Here is a 23,415-nt window from a genome sequence, read left to right as displayed (position 1 = left end):
TTGCGTCGCCATGGCAACGCGGCGTCAATAGACGCCGCGGCACCATGTGACCTGACGTCACACGCCCACGCAGTTTCATCTGACGCGAATGAAAGTAGGCAGGGGGGCGCGAGAGCCGGGGGCAGAGTGACAGGGGGGCGCAGCACAAAAAGTTTGCGCTCCCCTGGTATACACCAATAGTATATAGTAATGAATTTTATATGTTACTAGCTGAGAGACCCGGCGTTGCCCGGGAGTAAAATTTTCCGCTCCCTCCTCTCACCACTCCATCTGTCTGTTTCTCCGCTCCCCCTCCCCCATGTGCAGCACTGTCCCCCCCTACAGTGTCACACACACACACACACACACACACACACTCTCTCACACACACATATATATACACACACACACAGTGGACAGGAGGAGGGGGGGGAGAGTGGAACGGCCGCCTATCCGAACAGGAGGCTCCCCCCCCTCCTTCCCGTGCCCATCTCCCGCCCCACACGGGCAACCAAGGGAGTGCCTTGGGCAAGGGGACCGGAGGGAAGAGCATGTACACACAGGGGACAGGAGGGGGGGGGGGGGGGGAGATTGGAACGGCCGCTAATCCTAACATGTTTACTCATACAATGCTCAAAATTCACGGCTGTTTGTGAGTTTTTAATCATTATTGTCCAAAATATTACATTTTTATCCACTGGTATCACACTAGGATGCTTTTTCTTCTCTTTTTTTTCTATTTAAGTGGGGGTTTGTTGAACCTAGGAAGAAGGCTGCCAGTATCCAAAAGATCCATTAAGGTTAACCCAATTGGGTTACAGTGGTACCGGACGTTTTATATTGTTTTTGGACTTTATATTTTTATATATTCTTGTTTATTTTTTATTGTGTCTTTTTATATATTTTTTCTCACATGGTTATCAGCACATGAGCAACACGGTGTATATATTTTCAAATATGTATCATTAATATACTTTTTACTAGTCTTTGGTAATATATATGATTTTATATTTAGTATACAGGCATACCCCGGTTTAAGTACACTCACTTTAAGTACACTTGCGAGTAAGTACATCTCGCTCAATAGGCAAATGGCAGCTCACGCATGCGCCATTCAGCACGTTCTGAACAGCAATACCGGCTCCCTACCTGTACCGAAGCTGTGCGCAAGCGGGGAGACTATAGAGCCTGTTACAAATGCGTTATTTACATCAGTTATGCACGTATATGACAATTGCAGTACAGTACATGCATCGATATGTGGGAAAAAGGTAGTGCTTCACTTTAAGTACATTTTCGCTTTACATACATGCTCCGGTCCCATTGCGTATGTTAATGTGGGGTATGCCTGTATTTCATTTATTGTTAGTTTTACATCATTAACATATATCCCTTTAATATTAGGGTATATTTTGATATATTGCAGTACACTTACAGGCGCTGTCTAACATATACTGTATATATTTATTAATGTGACTTGCCCAACTGGTATCCATGTGGTGTTTCAACATATCACATAATGATACCACTTCTAAATCATTACTAATATACAACATACAATTAATACCCAGTCTTTCATTCATTTTATTTATGGTGATTTCAGCAGATCAATTATTTAATAATGCAATGAAACAGATGTGCATATGTGCACTGTTGGTTTTGGCTTTTATATGTATATTAATATATCAAGGTCATTTATTTAAGGAAATGCTTTTTAAATAGGCTCAATACAAAAGTAGAGCAAAGGGTGTTATTTAAGTATCTCCCTATCCTTGGATAAATGACCTCTTTTGTGTGAGCTGGCATACCCTCACTTGTTAACTGATTGTGGACAACCACAAGAGAGTGAAAGGGTCATCACTGTCCAGGAATGGGAGTTTGGTGAGCGACCGATAAGTGTATGACTCACAGTTACAGTATTGTTGCATGGGAACATTGTTGTCCTGGTCTATTACAATGAATTGATTGTAATGATCCTCTGAACCTTTAGGACTTGATCCCAACATGCCTTAAAAGGAAGAGTGGAAAGATGAATGCACTGTCAGTTCGGGACGTTTTCATACCACTGATTCTAAGGAGCGATTATTTGTACATTTATCAATTAAAGTGATTCTACGTCTGATTGAACATGGAAATTTGACTTAATCAAGTAATGGTAAACCTGAAACCAATTTAGAAGGATTTTTCTAACGATCTTGTGGTTAAGGCAGGATAAGAGAAGTACACTACAGAAACCTAGCAGAGACACACAACTGTACTTACAGTGGTGGAATTGGGTTTCACAATACTGTATCTTTGGTGCCATTGTCCCTGCAGAGGTTTGCATCAGTGCTAAGTTTTGCTTCACAAGACCTAGCATGTGTTTTTTTTTTTTTTAATCCCAAAATGTTAACAAAACACAATTAGTTATGCAGGAGAACACCTTGTCAACATGTCTCAAACATGAAGGGGCACATCTCGCTGTAGCTTGGCTCTGAATCCAAATTAATCTCCAGTTCTCCAATAGTTCACAACCAACCTCCTAGTTGCTGATGATGCAAAGATATTGCTAGACTAAGTAATAGGTATGAGAAAAATTGCTTTTGGGCTAAGGTTTTACTGTATGCTGACAAGGCCATTACCAACGACAGGCCCCAAGAACCAGAAACTCTAAATATGACCATTTTTGAGATGCCACTAATAACCCTTGTCGATTCAAACCAGTCTTTTTGTTACAGTGTCAACATAATCAGTTAGCTTTTTTTCGTTTTGTTTTCTTAATTTAAAAAATATAATTTGAATGTTCTGCTTGGGCTTTTTAAAAACTATTTATACTAAAACTGGCTTCTTGTAATTGGAAAATACCACATATATTTGTAATCAAATCTGTCTAAAGCATAGGTTACATTAATCAAAGGTCCCAAGAGGGCTGTGTTGTGTTCACTGAGCAGGCACCAGGGTGCAGTCCTTTCCAAAATCAATTTTGAGCTACAGTAAACCCCTCGTAAAATGTGGTCACAGTAACATGGCCAGGGAGGCGCGAGAATCTCCCCTTTCCCCTTCTACCTTTACCCACACACAACATACAAATAACGGCAGACACAATCTGGAGGTATAAAAGCAGATAGCGTAAGTGCTATTCCCTGCCAGAATGCTCGGTTTATAGGTTAGTGAAGGGTCAGCCGGGCCTTGCCCTGCTGCCATCCGTCAACCACCACCGTGCCCCCTTGGGCCAGCGTCGCGAGAGGGCTTCCGGGAGTTACGTCCCAGTGACTCGCCCCCTCGCCTCTACCCCCGACTTTAACAGCCCTGAGCCCCTTCTGGCAAGGACAAGCACTTGCCCTCCCAACTGCCGCCGCGACTAAGGCCGTACTTATAGTGCCGGCGACGCGAATTCGCCCAAAAACAAAAGCATTGCCGCCAGTGCACGCGACGGCGACAAGCGACGGAGCGACGTCGCCATCGCAAAAACCCGCCGCCGCCAAAATTTGACGGCCCTTTAACAAATCAAATTGCGGGAATCCCTCGATGCCGCTGACCGGCGAAACATAACTTTCGCCGGTGGCGACGGCGACGTCACCCATCGTGTCACCGTCGCCGTCGGCGGCACTATAGGCAAAGCCTAAGGCAAAGACTAAGCCAAACTGCTGCAGCCAGGAGCAAGTGAACGCACTCGCTCCCGGCAGCTGACATAATTGCCTAAGCCCCTCCCAGGCTACGGCCGACACAGCGGCAAATCAGGTGACAGGGAGGCCGCGCCACCCGGTCATGGCACTCTGTCACCTCTACAGGCTAGACAGGTTACTAGACAAATATGTTTTTTTTATTTTGTATCATGGAAACTTCTTTTATTGCCATCTCCTCTCCAGGAATCCCCTTCTTCTCTCATCCTCACTGTTTGGTTGAGAAGACTAAGATTATAGTTTCATTTGATTCCACCCATCATGTTGCTCTATCACAAGCAAAGGGCATTTAATTATAGTGTTACTGATACATTGCGTCATAGGGGTAGGTTATTTGATCACCTGGTTTCTGCTTTACATAGCAGTTCCTTGGAGGTGTATGACTCCTCAGTTCAGGACAGAGCCCCTGCCAATTCTCCAATTAGCATAAAGGTATTATACATCTCATTGTCAGTCTGCACATCACCCTCCACTGAAGAGCAGGTGAATGTCTATGGTTGACAGAAAGAAGAGATATGTGTAAGTTTTCACACGAGGGAATTTGTGTACCCACAGTTCACCTTTATAATAAGGGGACTCTGATACTGGCTTTGGCCAGCTTTTAATTGCACTAACTCACAAAAGCATATGTTTCATGTATTTAACCCATTCAGAGCACTTTCACATACTTCACAACGTTTAGTCCATAGAACAATAAGAAATGACATATTCAGTGAAGGTACCTGCTAAACAGGGTCTACCTTAATGAGGTTAGCAGGCTTGAATCATATTTTGATCAAAAGATGCAACCAAATGACTCCTTTGTCACACAGACACTGACAGTAGGTTCTAAATGTAAACATGTCACTAGTATATTATAAAAGCGCAGGTATTGTTCTTTTGTTTTCCACATATGTATGGCCAATCCATTTACCAGCAGCAAACTTCTAAAGGCAGGAGCGCGGTAATATGTACCATCTTCTGCTCTATCACAAGCAGCCGTTTCAGAAGGATGTTCTCCAAATTAGGGCAGATGACAGCTTTCACCAGGCCCAGGACTAGAGTCTCCACTGGGGACCAGTTGAGTAGAGGGGATGCGGGGGGGAAGTTTCTGCTTCCTTCTTGCCAACGGCGCCGCAAATCCCCCCTCCCTCCCTCACTCGCTCTCCCTTCCTCCTCCTCTCACTATCACTCTCCCCCTCTGTTATCCCCTTTCTTTCTCTCTCTCTCTTCCACTCCCCTCTCTCTCACTACATCTCTTTCCCACCCCTTTCCTCCCACCCTCCTCTCCCAACTTTCCCTCCTCCCACCCTCCTCTCCCAACTTTCCCTCCTCTCCCAACTCTCCCTCCTCCCCCCACCCTCCTCTCCCCACTTTCCATCCTCCCACCCTCCTATCCCCACTTTCCATCCTCCCACCCTCCTCTCTGTCCCCCACTCTCACTCTGTTGCCTCCTCCTCTCCCGGGCCCTACCTCTGGAGTGGGGGTGCGGGGTCTGTCTGGGCACAACCCTGTGCGGAAGGGGGTTGATACCGGAGGTTAGGCCCAACTTAGAAATGCCCAAGCAAGTTTGCAAAGACCAGCAGGGATGTGGAGGAATACCATTTCACAAGGTAAGGAAAACAATGTTGTCAAAGTAGATAGAGGTGATTGTACCTTTAATACGCAACTCGACTTTAAAGCACATTTTGGTGGCAAAGTTTGAATATTACCATATAATCTATTGAAGTTGCCAGTACTTAGAGAAGACAGATCTAACCATTAAATACTAAGTAACGACCGGCATCTTAAGTGAGATAGATATTGATGTGGCAGGAGTTATTGTTTTTTTTAATTAAATCTTTTGTATTTTTATATTAGCCACCAGGATTTGTATTAGGAAAAACGTGTCCGATAATAAAAATAAATATAACCGGCATAACAGAAACAACATACTGTATCAGCACTGAATAATAGTAACTGAAATAAATATTACCTCTTAGACGCTTCTTTTCTACTGTAAACAAATCTAATTTCGCTAGTCTCTCCTCAGATTTTCCATCCCCATTATTAATTTTGTGGCTCTTCCCTGCACTTTTTCTAGTTCACTAAAGTATTTTTTATGGAGTGGTGCCCAACATTGTACTCCATATTAAAGGTGTGGTTTTACAAATGTTTTATAAAGGGGCATAATTATGGTTACTTCCCTTCCATCCATTGCCTGTTGAATGCAAGATAAGATCTTGTTTGCCTTTGCAGCTACTGCATGACTTTGGGCACTATTGCTAAGCCTGCTGTCTACAAGCACTCCTAAATCCTTCTCAATCAAGGATTGATCTTATTTTCCCACATTTAATTTGTAAATCGCCAGCTTATTCTTGTTTCCCAAATGCATAACCTTACATTTATCTGTATTAAACCTCATCTGCCATTTACGTGCCCAAGTTTCCAGTCTAACACAGTCTTCTGGAGAGAAATTACATCTTGCTCTGATTTTACTATCTTACACAATTTTGTGTCATCAGCAGGGGTGAAGACTTTGCTCTCTATGCCAACCTCATGGTAATTAATAAACATGGTAAAACAAGTAAATTTACTCCGGCAATTAACCTTGAGGTACTCCACTTTATCCCAACTTGAATAAGTTCTATTTATGACAACTCTCTGTTGTCTATCCTTCAACTAGTTTTCTATCCAACCGCAAATATTTTAGCCAAGACCACATTAACTGCATTACCCTGGTCTAAATTCCTTCTTAGCGCCTCAAAGAAACTAATAAGATTAGCTTGGCAGGACCGATCCTTCATAAATCCATGCTGACTATTACTTATAATTTTGTTATCCATTAGGTATTCCTGCATATTATCCCATACTCAACCTTCAAGTAGCTTCCCCACTATTGATGTCAGGCGTACAGGTCTGTAATTCCCTGGTTGTGATCTAGCTCCCTTTTAAATATAGGCACCATGTCTGCTTTATATCAATTTTGGATAGTGAGCCTGTTAAGCAGCCCTTTCAATTTGTGATATATTATAACCTTAGTGTCAAACAATTCAGTGCAAGAAATTACCATGAATAGCAAGTTTAGGAAAATGTGTGCTATCTATTATTTGAAAACAATAATTACACATTTGTAAATGTGCCACAAATAAAATGTTACACGTGTTAAATTATATCCACCCCTTATATGCCATTCTAAATTTCATATAATTTTTGAGATTTTATGACTTCCTATAAAATAACAACTTTACAAAAATAGTAATTAAGATACAATACTGAAATATAATACCAATAAGTGCATCAAATCTAAAAAATACACTTCCACGCAGGAAACCCTGGCCATGAAGTCTCAGTTTAAACACTGCAAATCTAGATCTATATATGGCAATAAACAAAATATATAATTTAATGGATATAACTTTTTATTCAACCTCAATTACTGTGCATGTAGTCCACATGCATGTCCACGTGTCTGAAACGGGGCCATGCCTGACCCCATAATCCTTCGACTGCAGCAAAGGGTTCTGGGGAATTACATACAAATATGCACTTGGTTTCTTATCCATTTTAACATGGATCCCTATAAGAGTATACCTGCTGTTTTACACAGCTTTTTAAGAAAAGCCTGGGTTAAAGAAGTACATGGTCAGTAAACCTACTCACAGACAGCTGTTTCCACCTTTGTAACTTGTGAAAGCATGCACTCTGTCAGTCTGTATGATGTAATATGTGATATGGCAGCAATCATGGATCAAGATGTTGTAGAAGAAGATCCACTTAAATCTCTCATTATAAACTCTGTTCACTATTCATAAAAGGATGGATTAAGATTACTGAAAGGGAAATGATTTCCTTCACTTACTGAACACCCCACTTCTGGAACAATTTACCAGAGTCTCTGAAATCCTCCTCTTGTCTAAGTTCTTTCAAGACTTTCGCTGTTTCCCATCTTAAACATGTTTCTAGCTGTAATTTTGTACTGTTATCAATATTATTTTGTGCCCAGGACATACTGGAAAACGAGGTGACTCTCAACGTATTTTTTTCCTGGTAAAATATTTTATAAATAAATTATTGTTTAAGCTAGTTAAATTATTTGTGAACCAAGGGGCAGGAATTGAGGTTATTGAAGGGGAAATGGAAAGAAGACTTTTTTTATTGGCATGAATTAAAATGATCTTGTAAATATGCGTCTGGTAGGTACTAGACTTGTACTGATTCTACAGTTATTGTACAAGTTTATGGAGCGAAAGTAAGTACGAGTTGTAAATCAGCACAAGATAGACTGTACAGCAGGGGTGGCAGACTTCAGTCCTCAAGGGCCACCAACAAGCCAGGTATTAGGGATATCCCTGCTCATCAGTGGTTCAGTCATTCTGATTGAGCCGCCAGTGCTGAAGCAGAGCTATCCTTAAAACCTGACCTGTTGGGCAGACCGTTGAGGACTGGATTTAGCCCCCCCCTCCCCCCGTGCTGTCTAATATAAAACATCAACAGAATGTAGGCAAGAGCCAAAGGGAACAGTGCACAGAAAGAGAAGCAAAGAGACTGGGGCCCCTGTGTAATAGGTTGATAAGATTTTAGTTCCATTCATTTGCATGGAGCTGAACTCTTCTCCATGTGTGTGAATTGGCATGTTCAATAGGGTTCTAGGACTGATGACTGAATTACCAAGCAGTAAGTACAAATAAGGGTTAGTATTATTTATTTCAGGAAATATTGAAAGAATTTTTATTAACAGAAGTATCAAAATAAGGTCATCATTTTATCTCTTATCCTATCTCTACTCATCTCGGTTTAAAACGGTTCTGCAACGGACACACAACCAACCTGCAACATTTTCAAGTTTAGTTGTGTCCAAAATATGTTGAGACCATATTAATCTTGTAAACTTAACAGCTTCACTTTTTGCTTAGCAGGTATATGTGAAATACTCAGTTTAATTTCCATTATTAAGATAATTAAAATGATGATATTATATGCAGATATGTTTATTATGTGCATGAGTATGTTTTTATTATTCTGCTGTGAAGTTATTGCTTTTTGTTCTGAAAAGTACAGTATAAATACGAATGCATTATCAATTCTATGATGGTGTAATTGTTTAACCACACAAGTTTTAGAGGGTCAAGTGCATCGCTTTGCACAGGTCTTAAAAAATTTTAGCAGAAAAAAATCTAGAGCTGAAACAGAGACACACTGCCAATGGAAGAGGCGTTTCTCCAAAAAGTCTTATCAGAGATTGTTAACAATTTTTCAAAAGCAGCTGGTTATACAGTATTTGCCTGAATGTTTTAAAAAGGCATTAGCCACCGTGATTTTACCCAATAAATGTAAATGTGATTGACAGATAACCGTTATTGACAGCACTATGTAGGACCAAAATCGCATATATTTAATTGGTTAAATAAGTATTTTGTTAAACTGGTATTCAACTGTACAACTAGAGGAAATCAAGAGCTGTGTGCTGTTTATTTCCCTTGTACGCATTTTATAATTCTTACTCAATTCTAAGTACCCTTTTTAATTCTTTGCTTTGAAATGGAAGGGCTCTGTATATCTGATTACCTTTGCGTGGAGGAAACAACTTTAAGGGAAAACCCTCCACCCTATAAATGAAAACTTAAAAAAAAAATCTTTTAGAACACAAATATTTGTCTTAACTTTTTCGAAATGCATCAATCAACAAAATTGTGCACATTTCACCTAGATCTGCCATTAGTTCACTTTGGTCCAAAGTTGTAATGCATCTTGAAGAAAGCCAAACACATTGGTAGGTTGTCTAATAATTATTATATTACACGTGCTGAGTGGAACTGCCAACCTCTTCACTTCCACAGGGCCCAGTTTGCTCCTTGATGCCCTGGCAGAGTTAAGCAAATATGACCATCTGTAACTTATAACATGATATTTATGAAGTTATTAAATTATACCTTTAGATGCATTGATGACCAATGTACAATGTGTTGCCTGTAATTTATCATTTGTCCTAGACCTGCTGGCAAGGACAGAACTGCATTATTTTGTAAGCTTTCCCAGAACTGTAGGGGTTAAATAGTCTGTTGATCGTCTGCATAATTCACATAGGGACACGAGAGCTTGGTGATCAATGTATTTAGTCTTCAAAAAGAAATTTGAGGTGCCTGCAGAAGAAGCATTTCCATGAAAAAAATGCATTCTTTTGAAATTTGTAAATTGAATTACTTTGTTTTATGAAGGCTATTAACCATTCCTGATTATTACTGGACTGATACAGTCTTTTAACTCTGCTGGCCTCCATAGGGGGTGAACTGAACTCACAACAGCTACGTTTGACCATTATCATTCTAAATACTTATGTTTTTCATTACAATATCATTTCACATACTGTGGATGCATAGAAGTCCTAAAAAGTTTACCACATCAATACCATGTGTTGTTTTGGTCTGCATTTCTTTAAGACGGAAAAAAAAAAAAAAAAACCCTGGAGAATCTATTACATTTAAAATGGTGATTGAAAGGGTGTTTACAATTTGTTGGTTAAAGTTAGATGCCACAATTTCCCTTTATCAAATTTACATCTTATGGACCGGCAAAAATAGGCAGCACATTTTTATATGGTTGTCTGCCTAAGGATCTAGCTGATCCTTAAATTAAATGTTAAAATTCAGAAGCTAATGAGCAACTTACATTAGTGTGCGTGGGTCATATAACTTCCTTCTCCAGCTGAGCTTTGTAGCTGCAACCTCTAAAAACAGCTTGCCCCCATGTCAAGTTGGGAGCAGGACAGCTTGCTGTAAAACACAGAAACATATCTTCCTTCTCGTTATACACATATGGGTCTGTAATAAATGCTATCGTTACAGTGTAGAACTAGGGTTGCATAGCTCTACAGTATTGACAATGTTTGTGTCCTAATGGTAACTGCTCATAAATTATCACATAAAAAATAAAATACAGGAAATGAAAGTACAGTACTTAAAATATTCAGCACCCTGTCTTTTTTGTATTGATTTTTGAATTCTCATTACAACATATACAATAGGTATACAATCACTAGCATTTCATGTGGATTAAATGTGACCCATTTTGTTACCCTCCCCCCCCCCCCAAAAAAAAAACCAATGGGCAGATGTCTTTGGATTAATATAGTATTAAAAACAGAAAAGGGAAGAGACGCTATTTAGAGCAGGTCGTAAGGATATCTAGTGTCGGCTGTTGAGACGTTCAGGGAACCTAGGTATACTGTACAGTTTATGAAGGTGATTAAGTATACCAAGTGTACTGTATATGATGGTCGGTAAATATACCAAGTGTACTGTATATGAAGGTCGGTAAGTATACCAAGTGTACTGTATATGAAGGTCAGTAAGTATACCAAGTGTACTGTTTATGAACTTGGTAAGTATACCAAGTGTACTGTATATGAAGGTCGGTAAGTATACCACGTGTACTGTATACACTGGCGACACACTTTATTCGAGCTCGGCTAGTCCCACGAATTCGGGTATACCCGGGTGTATTGAGGTTTGTGACTGTTTTCTGCCCGAGTGCATTGAGGTATTTTCCAGGCAGGGATTGAAGCATTTTATTCCCGCTGGCTGCAATACTGCACAGTATATATATATATACTGCATTACAATTCATGAATTTATGCCATCTGGTAGACACGCGAAGCATTGCAGCCTATTAAATCCTAATCATTATCATTTAACAGATCAGCCGCCCGTCAGCCAGGCATGAACCCAGGCTGGGAAGGCAAACGCAACGGGGCTTGTCAGAGGTGAGGAGCGGCGCATTCCAGGTATCTGCCAGGTACATACTGGGTATTTGCTCAAATAAAGTGTGTCGGTGCAGTATGAAGGTCGGTAAGTATGTCAAGTGTACTGTATATGAAGGTCGGTAAGTATGTCAAGTGTACTGTACATGAAGGTCGGTAAGTATGTCAAGTGTACTGTATATGAAGGTCGGTAAGTATACCAAGTGTACTGTATATGAAGGTCGGTAAGTATACCAAGTGTACTGTATATGAAGGTCGGTAAGTATGCCAAGTGTACTGTATATGAAGGTCGCCAAGTGTATAGTATATGAAGGTTAGTAAGTATACCTAGTGCTGAGACTATAAGTAGGAGAAACAGACATCATATTTCAAAATAAACAAGAAAGGGGGCGTGTATAGCAAATAAATAAGATATTTATATAGTGAAGCATATAATCACAAATAACTGAAGCATTAAAAACAAAGACTTTGCCTGAGCGCTGTGTAGCTGTGAAGCCCCATGTTTCGCTCACTATATTTTGCCCTGTGGCAGAAATCACAAAAAAGGTAAAGTGTTTAAAAATAAAATAAAAAAATGAGCGACTATATTTTGGATAGTTTTGCACATCTTTACTGACTATAATACAAATGGAAACATAACAAATTATTTGGGTATCAAAAAAACTCTGTGAAACTATTGACACAAAGTTTTTCAAAATAAACTAACTCTACAGTATATCATCATAGTAGTGAGTATTATTATTGTTTATTTGTAAAGTGCCAACCTATTCCACAGCGCGGTACAATGGGGGTACAGAGATTTGATAATGACATAAACTGCTACATACAAATAAACATAAGGACAAACCAACACAAATGGATACAGAGAGGTAATGAGAGCCCTGCTCGTGAGAGCTTACAATTTAGAGGGAGTGAGGGACATAGTTGAAACAAAAGGTAAAGGGCTTCTCATTGTGGCATTGAGTATGCCTCAGGATGGAGTATGGCCCAGCCACACCGCTGTGCCTATTGAGGCTTGGGTGTGTGGGTGTTAGATAGCGTAGAGTTTGGTTCAGCCGCACAGCTGGAACCAATAGGACTGGGAGGGAGGGAGTGGATGTTAAGCGTATAAAAAAAAAAAGTTCTTGGTGGGAAAAAAAACCCAGTGAAATCCTATCCTAGTTGAGTCTCCCCAGGAGAAATCAAACGGCAGGTTGGTATTACCAAAAGAAGGGCTCTTCTTAAAATTGGGACCTCCAAAACATCCAAACAAAGTAGCACATGCCATCGTGACGTATGGATTAACTGATCTAAAAATACGACAAGGCAAATGAATGCGCTCACCAACATAAAAACTAGAAGAGCATGTAGTGGGAATATAAAATGTCGCAGATGGATCAGGTCTATGTTTGAAGCCCTCGCTACACCAAGGGCTTCCACTTCCGGGGTCCGGGTCCGTGACGGTATGACCTCATAGGCAACTACCCACAGATTATATTTAAAGGAAAGACAATGTGCGCTACTAAAGTGATGGTCTAAGTGCAATAAAAATTACAAATGAATACTAAAATGAAGGGATAACTATTATCCAAACATATACAACATACAGTGAAATAAAACACAGGTGTAATCAGCTGTACCTAATAGCCTATGATAAAGTCCCATAGAATAATCAGATGATGAAATCTTATCTGTGATGAAAGAAGTGGTTCCGATTTTGAGATAAAGCCAGATGTCTCAGGCGTGTGCTGCTCTCTGTGGGTGGTTTTCTGCTCCTCCTTTAGTACATGTTAGGAAAGAAAAAAGAGACAGAGCACAAAACGCCCATAGAAAAGTACTGTGTCATGATAATATCAGGAGATATTATGTAGGTAATCCATTTGGTGCCGTACGTGACAGACATTTTTACTAAAAAATACATTAAAAAGCATATGGTTTTACACTCACAAGGTGTCCATAAATAAAAGCCTTCACACTTTTAAGGGGAAGTGTGGCACCCCTCGGTGGGTCCTGTAACGTCTTATGGTATCTGGATCCTTGTGTTTGTCTGCTGCTGTATGCTCCGTCGGTGCTGCCGGTGCAGGAGCTGCTGTAACGTCTCCCGCTGCGCAATCAATATGAACATAAATCTATAAACATGCCTGACTAACTTGGACAGACCCCAGGCATAGCACTTTATCTATGTATAGGGAGGGTAAAAAAAAATGAACAAACAAAAAGATACAGGAAAGTAACAGAGAAAGGAAGGGGGGGGGGAGGGAGGATTGTAAGGGGGCGGGTGCCCCCCCATTACCCCCATCCACCATGGCTCTCGCAAAATATCACACACATCTCCTACTTGCTGCTCCGAGACCATAGTATCATAACTTACTTATTCTTGCCTCGCTCGGAGGGGGTCTGTTCAAAAACCTTTGAGTCAGACTAGATCATTCTGGCATAGTAGTCCTCGTCTCAAACAAACTTGACTTTTAATGACTCCTCGGACCCCTTTTCCTGTTGTTTTATATTAAAAAAAAGTAGATGTATATCCTAGACATTTTATAATCTACTCAATAGTGATAACTGTTGAAGGGACAATTCTTACTGGAGAAATAGCATTTCACTTGTAAAGAATTGCTTACATAGTATGATACCTTATTTCCCAGTACTGTTTATCTCCACAAACCAAATAAAAAATGTTTGTTCATGTGCATCTGTTATAGCAACCTCATGAGTTTTTTTCATTTGAGGCACTGATTTCCTTTTTTTATGCTGTGTAAATGTCACATCCAATAGCATTTTACATTGCAAGGGAATTCTTAATTACTGTTAAATGTTTGTTTTTATGGTGGGTAATTCCATTCAATTTTAAATCATACGAATTCACAGCTGTGTTTCCACAGTGCACTGAGGAATTTGTACACCAAAAAGAGAGATTTAATGTCTCTTAATACCTTCACTTAGCTGAAAAACTTGTGAACTGATTTATATTATTTCTGAGCACATGATGCAGGTGACAATAAATACCTACTTAAATTACAATTAAAAAAAGGTATAACATAGTAAACAAAAAGCTTTGCTTCAAGCAACTAAGGGAGCCCTGCACAATTCTTCATTGGGACCTACTGAAACATTGAGTAGTTACTTAAATACAGTGTATTCCAATGACTTCCATTTTTTTATAACATTTAATACTTTTTATTTTAATTTATTTTATTATTGTTATTATTATTATTTTATTTATTTTAAACCTTTCCTACTGCCAGAAGGGCCTGTATAGCAATGCATTGCAGGTTAGTCTGGAAGTAAAAGGGTTACATTTGTTTTTTCTTTTTAAATATGGCAATATAGAATTATTGGGTGTTGATTGTCCAGCGTTACCAAGTTTTTATCCGGGGACCCCTGGTAAGGTCACATGGAAAATCAGGGTTCCATAGAACACAGCTTGGAACTCACTGGATTTTTCAGTTTGGTGTTGAGCAATGGGCTCCAGTGTCAATAAATGGGTTCAAATATCCCTATTAAGGTAATCCAATTCACATATAAGGTCCACACAATCACGTGTTAGAACGTGTTAGAACAACCATGAGATGGTTAAGGAATGACATACACTTCTATTCAATGTGCTACTATTGAAAATTAACAAAATGTAATTTGTGCAGTGCAGGTGTCTCATAACTTGCCAAAGTCATATTTAAACCAGTTTAGCGTGGATACCAAGGTAGAATCTAAGTCAAGAAGAAGGTAAGTAGCATATTCCATTACCCATTTTCCATATAAAAAACATAACCTCCTAATTAATCTGTTAGATTAGACAAGAGATAAATTCTCTGGGACTCTTTATATAGTTGTTCTTAATATTGAGACGGCTAGGAATCAGGATTGTGACAGTCCTACTAATGGGAGAGCAATAGTAGGGACAACAATACCCTAATTCATAGGTTCTCGACTCCTGTACTCAAGACCCCCCAACAGGTCAGGTTTTAAGGATATCCTTGCTTCAGCACAGGTGGCTCAAACAGTAGCTCAGATGAAGAGCCTGCTTCACCACAGGTGGTTCAATCAATGGCTCAGTCAAAGACTGACTACAGCCACCGGTGCTTCAGCAAGGATATCCTGTAAACCTGACCTGTTGGGGGGTCTTGAGGAGTGGGTTGAGAACCTCAGCCCTAACTGATTGCCTCCTCTGGCCGGCATCCATTTTTAGATGACACAATTTACCAGTCCATATAAACTCCACCAATGGTAAAATTGATGGATTTGAATCCCTTGTTCAGGTGACAACAGATATAAATAAATGTAAATCTTCAAACATACATATATAAATATATATAAATATTTAATTTTAAGTATTTTTGCTATTATTACTGGTTAGTTGGATCACCATAGCTTTGGTGTAACCAGTATTCCAGGTGCTCCACATTGAGAACTAAACCATTGTTTCCTCTGCGTCACTTACATTTTGTTCTGCATGGAAATACCAACTGTACAAGCGCATGCATTTACAAAGCATGTGACCAACTTAATGATACGAAAAGCTATGAATATATAGGGGTAGATCCTCAGAACTCCGTTAAATCATTATCGATCCGCTAAATTGGGTTAACGAGACGTTAAGTCAAAATGGGCATCCTCAGAGGTGCTTAGCGCAACGATGTCCTCCCTTGATTGATAACTTAGCAGTTGTTAGGCTCAGGGCTCGTCCAGACAAAGCAAAAACGCATGCGCGATCAAACACATTGCTACAGTGTGTTTGACCAGCATGCGCGCGTTTGCGTACGTGTCCGTGAGCGCTCAGTGAGACAAATTCTTTTGAGTTTGTCACGCGTGCCCTGGTCACGTGCGCGGTTCAGCCAATAATTGTGAACCGCTCATGCGCCCCCGCCCCCTGCACGCGCAACTACGCTGGACACAAATCGCCCCTGCTCTCATGGCAGGGTGCTCGAGCGAGAACGAGCTTGCTCCCAGCCTGGCCGTGGCCTTACTCATATATAAATGTAACCATGATGTAAAATGGTTGCAGTCATCTCTCCTGCTGACAGTAAGGCCTGGTAAGTAATGGGCATACCAGCAGTAATCATGGAGGTTTGCCCTCACACCCTGGTGAGGTGCCCTATGTATGGATGGGAGTGGTCACAGGTTCTGACTCCATGGTTAGTGATGTCAGAGTTGTGCCAGCCCCCAAAGGATACATAAGGCACAGCACTGTGTCAAAAGTTAGGTTCTGTAGAAAGAGGAGTAAAAGAAGGAGCAGTTCAAGGGTTATGTTATAGTAGCTGAATAAGGAGACTGTATCCAGGGACCTGGCACAGAATAAGATATCCCTGCGGGGATAGGGAATCCCTAATTTAGGAGGACATTACCTTTCAAAGGGAAGTGCGGTGAACGATGGAGGGCTGATTACACCCCATTGTGGAGGGCAGCATGGCCCACCGTACAATAAAGATGTTCCTGATTATCAACACTCTCGTGTGCAAGTGTGGAGTTATTGCACAGAGGGGGGGCACCACAGAGGAGTTCCTCACCAGGACCATCCCCATGCGGACGCAGGGATCCTGATGAGGTGGAGGCGCTGCACTGGATATAGGTAGGACTCAGCACACTACCTCAGCTGCCTGTCTGGGTTGGCAAATCCCCACACACCATCATGCGGGAGATTCAGGAGTCCTGTAGCCAACAGGTGCACCACCAGACATCACACTGTAATGGGGACTGGTTAGACCACAGGGGCCAATATGAGATTGGGTGGGTCAGGCCAGTTCAGAAAACCCGTTACATAAATAAAAAAGAACGATTCCTGCACTCCTACCAATAAGGCTAAAATAAAATAATAATCTCATGAAAAAGGGTTATTTTATTAAACCCTTTTGCCACAGCATTTATAAGCCTGCATGCCACGACAAGGCATAACCGTATGCCCTTATGTGAGTAGTGCAATTAAAATCTGGCCAAAGCCAGTATCATAGTTACCTTACTGTAGAGGTAAACTGTGGGTGCACAAATTCCCTGGTGTGAATGTATAAGACTGACAGAAAGAAATATGTGTAAGTTTTATTATATTCACACCAGGGAATTTGTGCACCCACAATTTACCTCTACATCAAGTTAACTGTGATACTGGCTTTGGCCAGATTTTAATTGCACTACTCACATAAGCTTATGCTTTATTTAACCCCTTCAGGGCCTTCACACATTTTTTCACTAGTCCATGGGACAACTATTACATATATTCAGTGTAGGTACCTGCATACGGTTATGCCTTGTCGTGGCATGCAGATTTATAAATGCTTGGTCAAAGGGTTTAACAAAATAACCATTTTTCATGAGATTATTATTTTATTTTAGCCTAATTGGTAGGAACGCAGGAATCATTCTGTTTGTTTTTCTATATGTAAGGCCTATCTTTTTACCAGCAGCAAACTTCTATAGGGAGGAGCGCGGTATTATGTACAGTTTCTCATATATAAATCATATGGTAATGAGCAGTTTACCTAACAACGGAGGGAGATCCTCAGACCTCCGTACATGGAAATTACGCTGTGATATTTAGGACTTTCCAAAAGCTGGTGTTGCCTACATCTAGACCCTGATTATAATTGTGTTTTTTGAGGGAATAGCCTAAAAGCAATGTACAGTACTGAGTATGGGACTTAACCCTTTCATTTCAAAAAGTTATGTGATACAAAGATATATATTATGGATCATAGAAATGTCTGAAACACATCATAAACTATAGTATGTTTTTTAGTGATTAAAGTGATATGTTTATGTGATCTAATATGGTATGCAAAACTACACTTGCCTAGACAATTGAAAAAAGACCCCTCTATAAGGCATGAGTGCTAGTTATATAGGGGTCTTTTTTCACTTGTCTAGGCAAGTGTAGTTTTGCACATAATCTCTCCACCCCTGGCACCATCTTATAGACTGTAGCAAGAGCGAGCTTTTTTTCGCTTTTTTTCCCTCTCTCCCCATCTTCTCCATTTTTCCTAATATTTATCTAATATGGTATATAAGGTAATAATGACTGTATTAAGTAAGGGTGTACAATAATGTTTATCCATACATAGCTCTACATAAATAATAAATAAATAGCTTTTAATAATGTACAAATAAATTAAATGAAGAAAGGACAGTATAAATAACGGAAAACCGTAAGAAATGTTAAAGAAATACAGTAAATAGTAAATATCTATATCAGGGGTGTGCAAACTGCTGGGCGAGATATTTTTTTTGGGGGGGTGGGGGTTACAGATGACTTCGCGCTCTTCCCCAAAGCATTTAAATGAAATGCTGGGGAGCGCGCAAGGCCTCTGTAACTAACTTACCTTGGTTTCGGGTGATGCCGAATGACGCAGCGGGGTCATGTAACATGTGGGTCATGTGATGTCACATGACCCCGTGGTGTCAAGTGAGCCAGTTCCTAGGCAAGGGGGGTCACAAGTACCGGGGCTGAGCAGGCAGGGGGCGCAGCGGAGAAAGTTTGAGCACCCCTGAACTACATTATAGCTCTAGCCCCTTTCCCCCCTCCCAAACGCAGATCGGGCCCCCTAAGGTGTTCTGGGGTCTGGCTAGGTGTCTCTGTGTGGTGCATACCTGCTGGCAACAGGAGGGCCTGAGTCTCCCGCGATGACATGGGGGATAACAGGAACAGGTTACTGGGGTGGATGCCTTCATTCTCGTTCAATGGTGCAGCGCCTCCATCTATAGTAAGCCCCAGGAATGCGGGATGGAATCCTTACCACAGAGTTTCCCACACAGGGATGAGAGATTCCAGTCTCACACAGGGTTATCTTTAAAAGCAGCAGTCTTTATTCTCCAGGGCAGCAGCAGCAGCCGACAGGTACAGTGATGCACAGTTCACTAACTGTTCTCCCTTGTGATGGTCCTCCCTGCCACCACCAAGGGCATCTAGAGTGGGGCTAACTCTTCCCTCACCCCCTAAGCAGGGTGAGAGAAACTTGGTCCACCTCACTAAACTATAGTTAGATCAGCTCTACTCATGAGCTGATCTCTCCTCTGCTTCCTAACTCACTAACTACACACTTCAACCCTTGTGCTCCTAAATAGGAAGTGACACTGCTTTATGTAACCTCCAGTAAGCACGGCCCCTGCATCTCTTGATTGGACACAGGGTCACGTGACCTACCTTCACTTACACAACCCAGTGTCATAAGCGGGGAAAACCCATGTCAACTCCTGGCAATCTGCCCTTAGCAGAGTTTACACACAGGAGGAGGATAGAACTATAGCCCCATTTCTTACCAGGGCTACATAGCAATAATTGCATTAGCTTTATAAAGACTCACAAGCAATGCATTAATTAACGTGAATTCAAGCGTTGCCAATGCCCATGTGCAGTGTACTGGTTAACGCGTCTCTGCGCTGCTACTTTTATTAATGGACGTCATTTTTGCATCGCATTAGCAGTGAAGATACCTGTTAAAATTAAGAAAAATAACGCCCGTCATTTTAGCGCAAAAGTGGCGGCCTTCTATGGATCTACCCCACAGAGTGCTAAAAACGTACGGATAGCTATCAATTATTGTGAATAAACAAATGTAGTTATGCACCTTACAAATTATGAATGTAAATTGGACTAGTTTTATTAAACAACTATAAAAATTATATCTGTTATAAAAATAATTTGTAAATAATTTATATCCAGAGTTTTTAGTCCAAGATATTAGTAAATGACAAGTCCAGGATACTTGTAAAAAGTAGTGCTGTTTATCGGAAAATTTCCAAAAAGTCTAAGAAAACCAATGTCACAAATACACAATAATGACTACACTGCAAATAAACTAGCTAATTAAAAAAAAGCCACATATTGGCCGTTGTATTGACAAACACACTTCAATAGAGATTATGCACTCACACAAGGAGAAGGGGATGAGAAGCAGAGGGAACCTGAAATATATTGTCTGTATTATTGTCCTTGCAAAAAGAAAATATGTTTTGCATCAATATTTCTCCAAAATATAGCAATGCTGAATGATTTCACAATGCAGTATTTAAACAGAAAAAAAACACAGAGACAACGGTACCCAAAATGTGCAGAAATAAGTGGAATGGCACTTTTAGGGAACTTAAATGCAGTATTGCCGCTCTCTTCACATTCCATGATACACATTAGAATCATGATATCATGTTGGGATTTGCAGTGCGGAAAAAAAAAGAAGTAAAAATGTTAACGTATCCTTTGGAAAATTGGCGTCAAATTAAATTACAGTTCTACTTCAGTGATCAAATAGATAACAGGAAGGGCAGCATGAGTAAATGCCTGAGCACAGCAGCCACTAAACTATCATTAACTGGCAGATTTTCCTTCAGTTGTGTTGCATAACCAGTACATTAAACCTCTAATTTTGGCATTTTAAGCAGATTTACACTGACTGTGTTTGGTGATTATCACACACAGGCTGATCTGTGGGCCAGTTCAAGGTCACCAAACTTTATAGGAAAGTACTGTAGGTTAGCATGTTGTTATTATCATGTCACTTTTTCTTACACTCGTCTTCTCTTCTTTATCTTTTGTTCAGATCCTGCTCATCTCCTGTGCTCTGCTCATAACGGTCTCCTTCCCACACCCTCTTCCACTCTTAAACCTTTTTCCCTCACTGCCCGTGTACCTGTGAAACTCCCTCACACTTGTACACGCCAAGCACCTTCTCTCCCCACCTTTTATATCAAATCTAAAAACAATTAAAAATTTTTTTTATTTCAATAGACCAGACTCATGGCCACAGCCCCACACCCAGTCACACTTACCAATCATTGTGGTCAGGCACAGCCATCTGCTGCACTTATTCCTTCACCTACCGGTACAGTCTCTGCAAGTTTCCTAACATGCCACTTAGATTGTAAGCTCTAAGGGGCAGATATTTCCTTTCCTATTGTGTGATTTTATGTTGCTTGCACTTTTGCAATTCCCTGTATTTTATTGTCTGTTTTGTACAGTGCTGCGTACAGTATCGGCGCTACATAAATAACAACCTATATACATATGTGTAACTTAAATCTCTAGTGTCCGTCAATGGCAAATAAATGAACTGTTATTTCAGTAAATTCCTATAATAACATACTCGTAATGTGGAGTTCACTCATAACAAACTCATGTGGAGTAATTCCATGATTGACAGTCTATTATTCAGCTACACAGGAAAGATTTCAATATTACCTGACTTTTGGGGTTTAATTGAACGTACCCCAAGTCACTGAAGGGTGCTGTTCCTGTACGTTCATACAAATTTGCATCTGAATGCAAGTATGCATAGCCATAGATTATGATCAAATATCCATTACTGTATAAAGGTAAGACAAGGCAACTTATTAATACAATTATTAAATGCAAGATGGTAAAGTTAGCCAGTGGTGAATTTAAGTTAAGTTGCCAAATGTACCACAATGCCAAAAAATACATCATAATTATATGGGTAAGGCCTGCAATTAGAGGCTTGGATGAGATCTCCAACTCCCTACTCTATAAATATTCATTTCCTGTCTCTGCCCAGCCTGAGTTTTGCAAAATCCGCCTTCTTGTCCTTTTCATGGAGCCTTTCTCTGGTATGCCTTCCCTATGACTAATCCTTCTACAGAGTGCCGGAACAAGCAAGACCAAATTCCATCATGCTTAGAGTCTAGTGCAGCTCTCATCTAATACTGTTCAAACTTTGGACACACACATGCAGCTAAAAATAAACCATAATACTGAGCACAAAGTTTATGTTGAATTAATTTACATTATGAGCTGGTAGAATTGATGGGTCCGTCCTGCTATTTTCAGTGAAATTGAAAAGTGTTGGCACCTAGGTATAGTTTAGATAGTAAAACACAAACTAGATGTTTAGTCAAACTTCAAACCTGGGCCACATACTTCAAAGTGCGCTATATACTACCGTTAGACAATATTTTCTCTCGCCCTGCTGTACTTGCCCAGTTTATGCTGAAAAGGAGAGAACCATTAAGCCCACACAAAAATGTTGTAAAATAATTACTAATGTAATTCCCTTTCCCAAACAAATGTCATCCATAAAGTTCCAGGGCTATTACCGCCATTAAAACTGTCAACTAAAGCGAAAATTAAACTGTTTAGATATCTCTGACAATTACCTCAATATCAACTACTAATCATCTAGTCTCAGAAAAAGAAAAACATTTTTTTGTAATGTTTACATATTTATTTGTACAAGCTAAAACAATTGTATGCAAACCAAGATCCCCCGCTAAACATTAGAGGTTCTCCATTGTATTTATTACTTAAGTAATAATCCCCGAAGAACAGGGCATTACTGGCCAATAATGCCCTGGCTGGAAGAGTTGAAGGCCCGAGGCGAAGCCGAGGGACTTTAACCCAGCCATAGCATTATTGGCCAGTAATGCCCTGTTCTGAGGGGATTATTACTATTATAGGCTAAATGTAGGCTTATTTCATAAATAATAGACACTTTTGTATAGTTAAATAGATTTTTTTATTAAAATAAAATGGTAAATACAGGAAACCACCTCTATATACGCTTACACTGCAGATATCTATATCCACACACTGCCGCCCCCTCTGTGTACACACACACACACACACACAGCAGCTCTACACACACAAGCACACCACACACACACACACACACACACACACACACACACACTGGAGCTCTAGACACACAACACAGCACCTCCTCTACACTCGCAATACAGCACCTCTACACACACTCGCAACACAGCACCTCTACACACACTCGCAACACAGCACCTCTACACACACTCGCAACACAGCACCTCTACACACACTCGCAACACAGCACCTCTACACACACAACACAGCAGCTCTACACACACAACACAGCAGCTCTACACACACACACACACACACACACACACACACACACACACACACACACACACACACACACACACACACACACAAACTCTGCTGCTACACACACATGCTACACCCATAAACACTGCTGCTGACACTGACACACACATCAGCTCAACACATACAACATCACAACACACACACACACACTGCAGCCACAATAAAAAATGCAGCCACTTACTAAACTTTGCACTCTCCCCCCCACATCTACACACAACACAGCA

At 40.5% G+C, this 23,415-nt stretch overlaps 1 protein-coding gene and 1 long non-coding RNA gene across 7 annotated transcripts in view; one reads left to right on the top strand and one right to left on the bottom strand.

Annotated features, from left to right (window-relative positions):
- DYNC1I1 (dynein cytoplasmic 1 intermediate chain 1) overlaps window positions 1-23,415 on the top strand; it is a 576,993-nt gene that overhangs the window by 541,044 nt on the left and 12,534 nt on the right. The gene's annotated exons all lie outside the window — the stretch shown is intronic.
- Window positions 1,572-21,613, bottom strand: LOC142487645 (uncharacterized). Of its 2 annotated transcripts, XR_012799276.1 has the most exons (6): window positions 21,497-21,613; window positions 13,709-13,830; window positions 12,978-13,115; window positions 10,269-10,372; window positions 3,984-4,132; window positions 1,572-1,987 (listed from the first exon to the last, which is right to left on the bottom strand). It is a non-coding gene; the product is annotated as an uncharacterized LOC142487645 (long non-coding RNA). The 2 variants fall into 2 exon arrangements; XR_012799277.1 differs by lacking the exons at window positions 1,572-1,987; window positions 3,984-4,132 and adding an exon at window positions 9,533-9,597.

The sequence above is a fragment of the Ascaphus truei genome, chromosome 2 (assembly GCF_040206685.1).
Source record: "Ascaphus truei isolate aAscTru1 chromosome 2, aAscTru1.hap1, whole genome shotgun sequence".
Taxonomy (NCBI): domain Eukaryota; kingdom Metazoa; phylum Chordata; class Amphibia; order Anura; family Ascaphidae; genus Ascaphus; species Ascaphus truei.
Note: the sequence above shows the minus strand (reverse complement) of the source record. Positions and strands in the feature narration are given on the sequence as shown.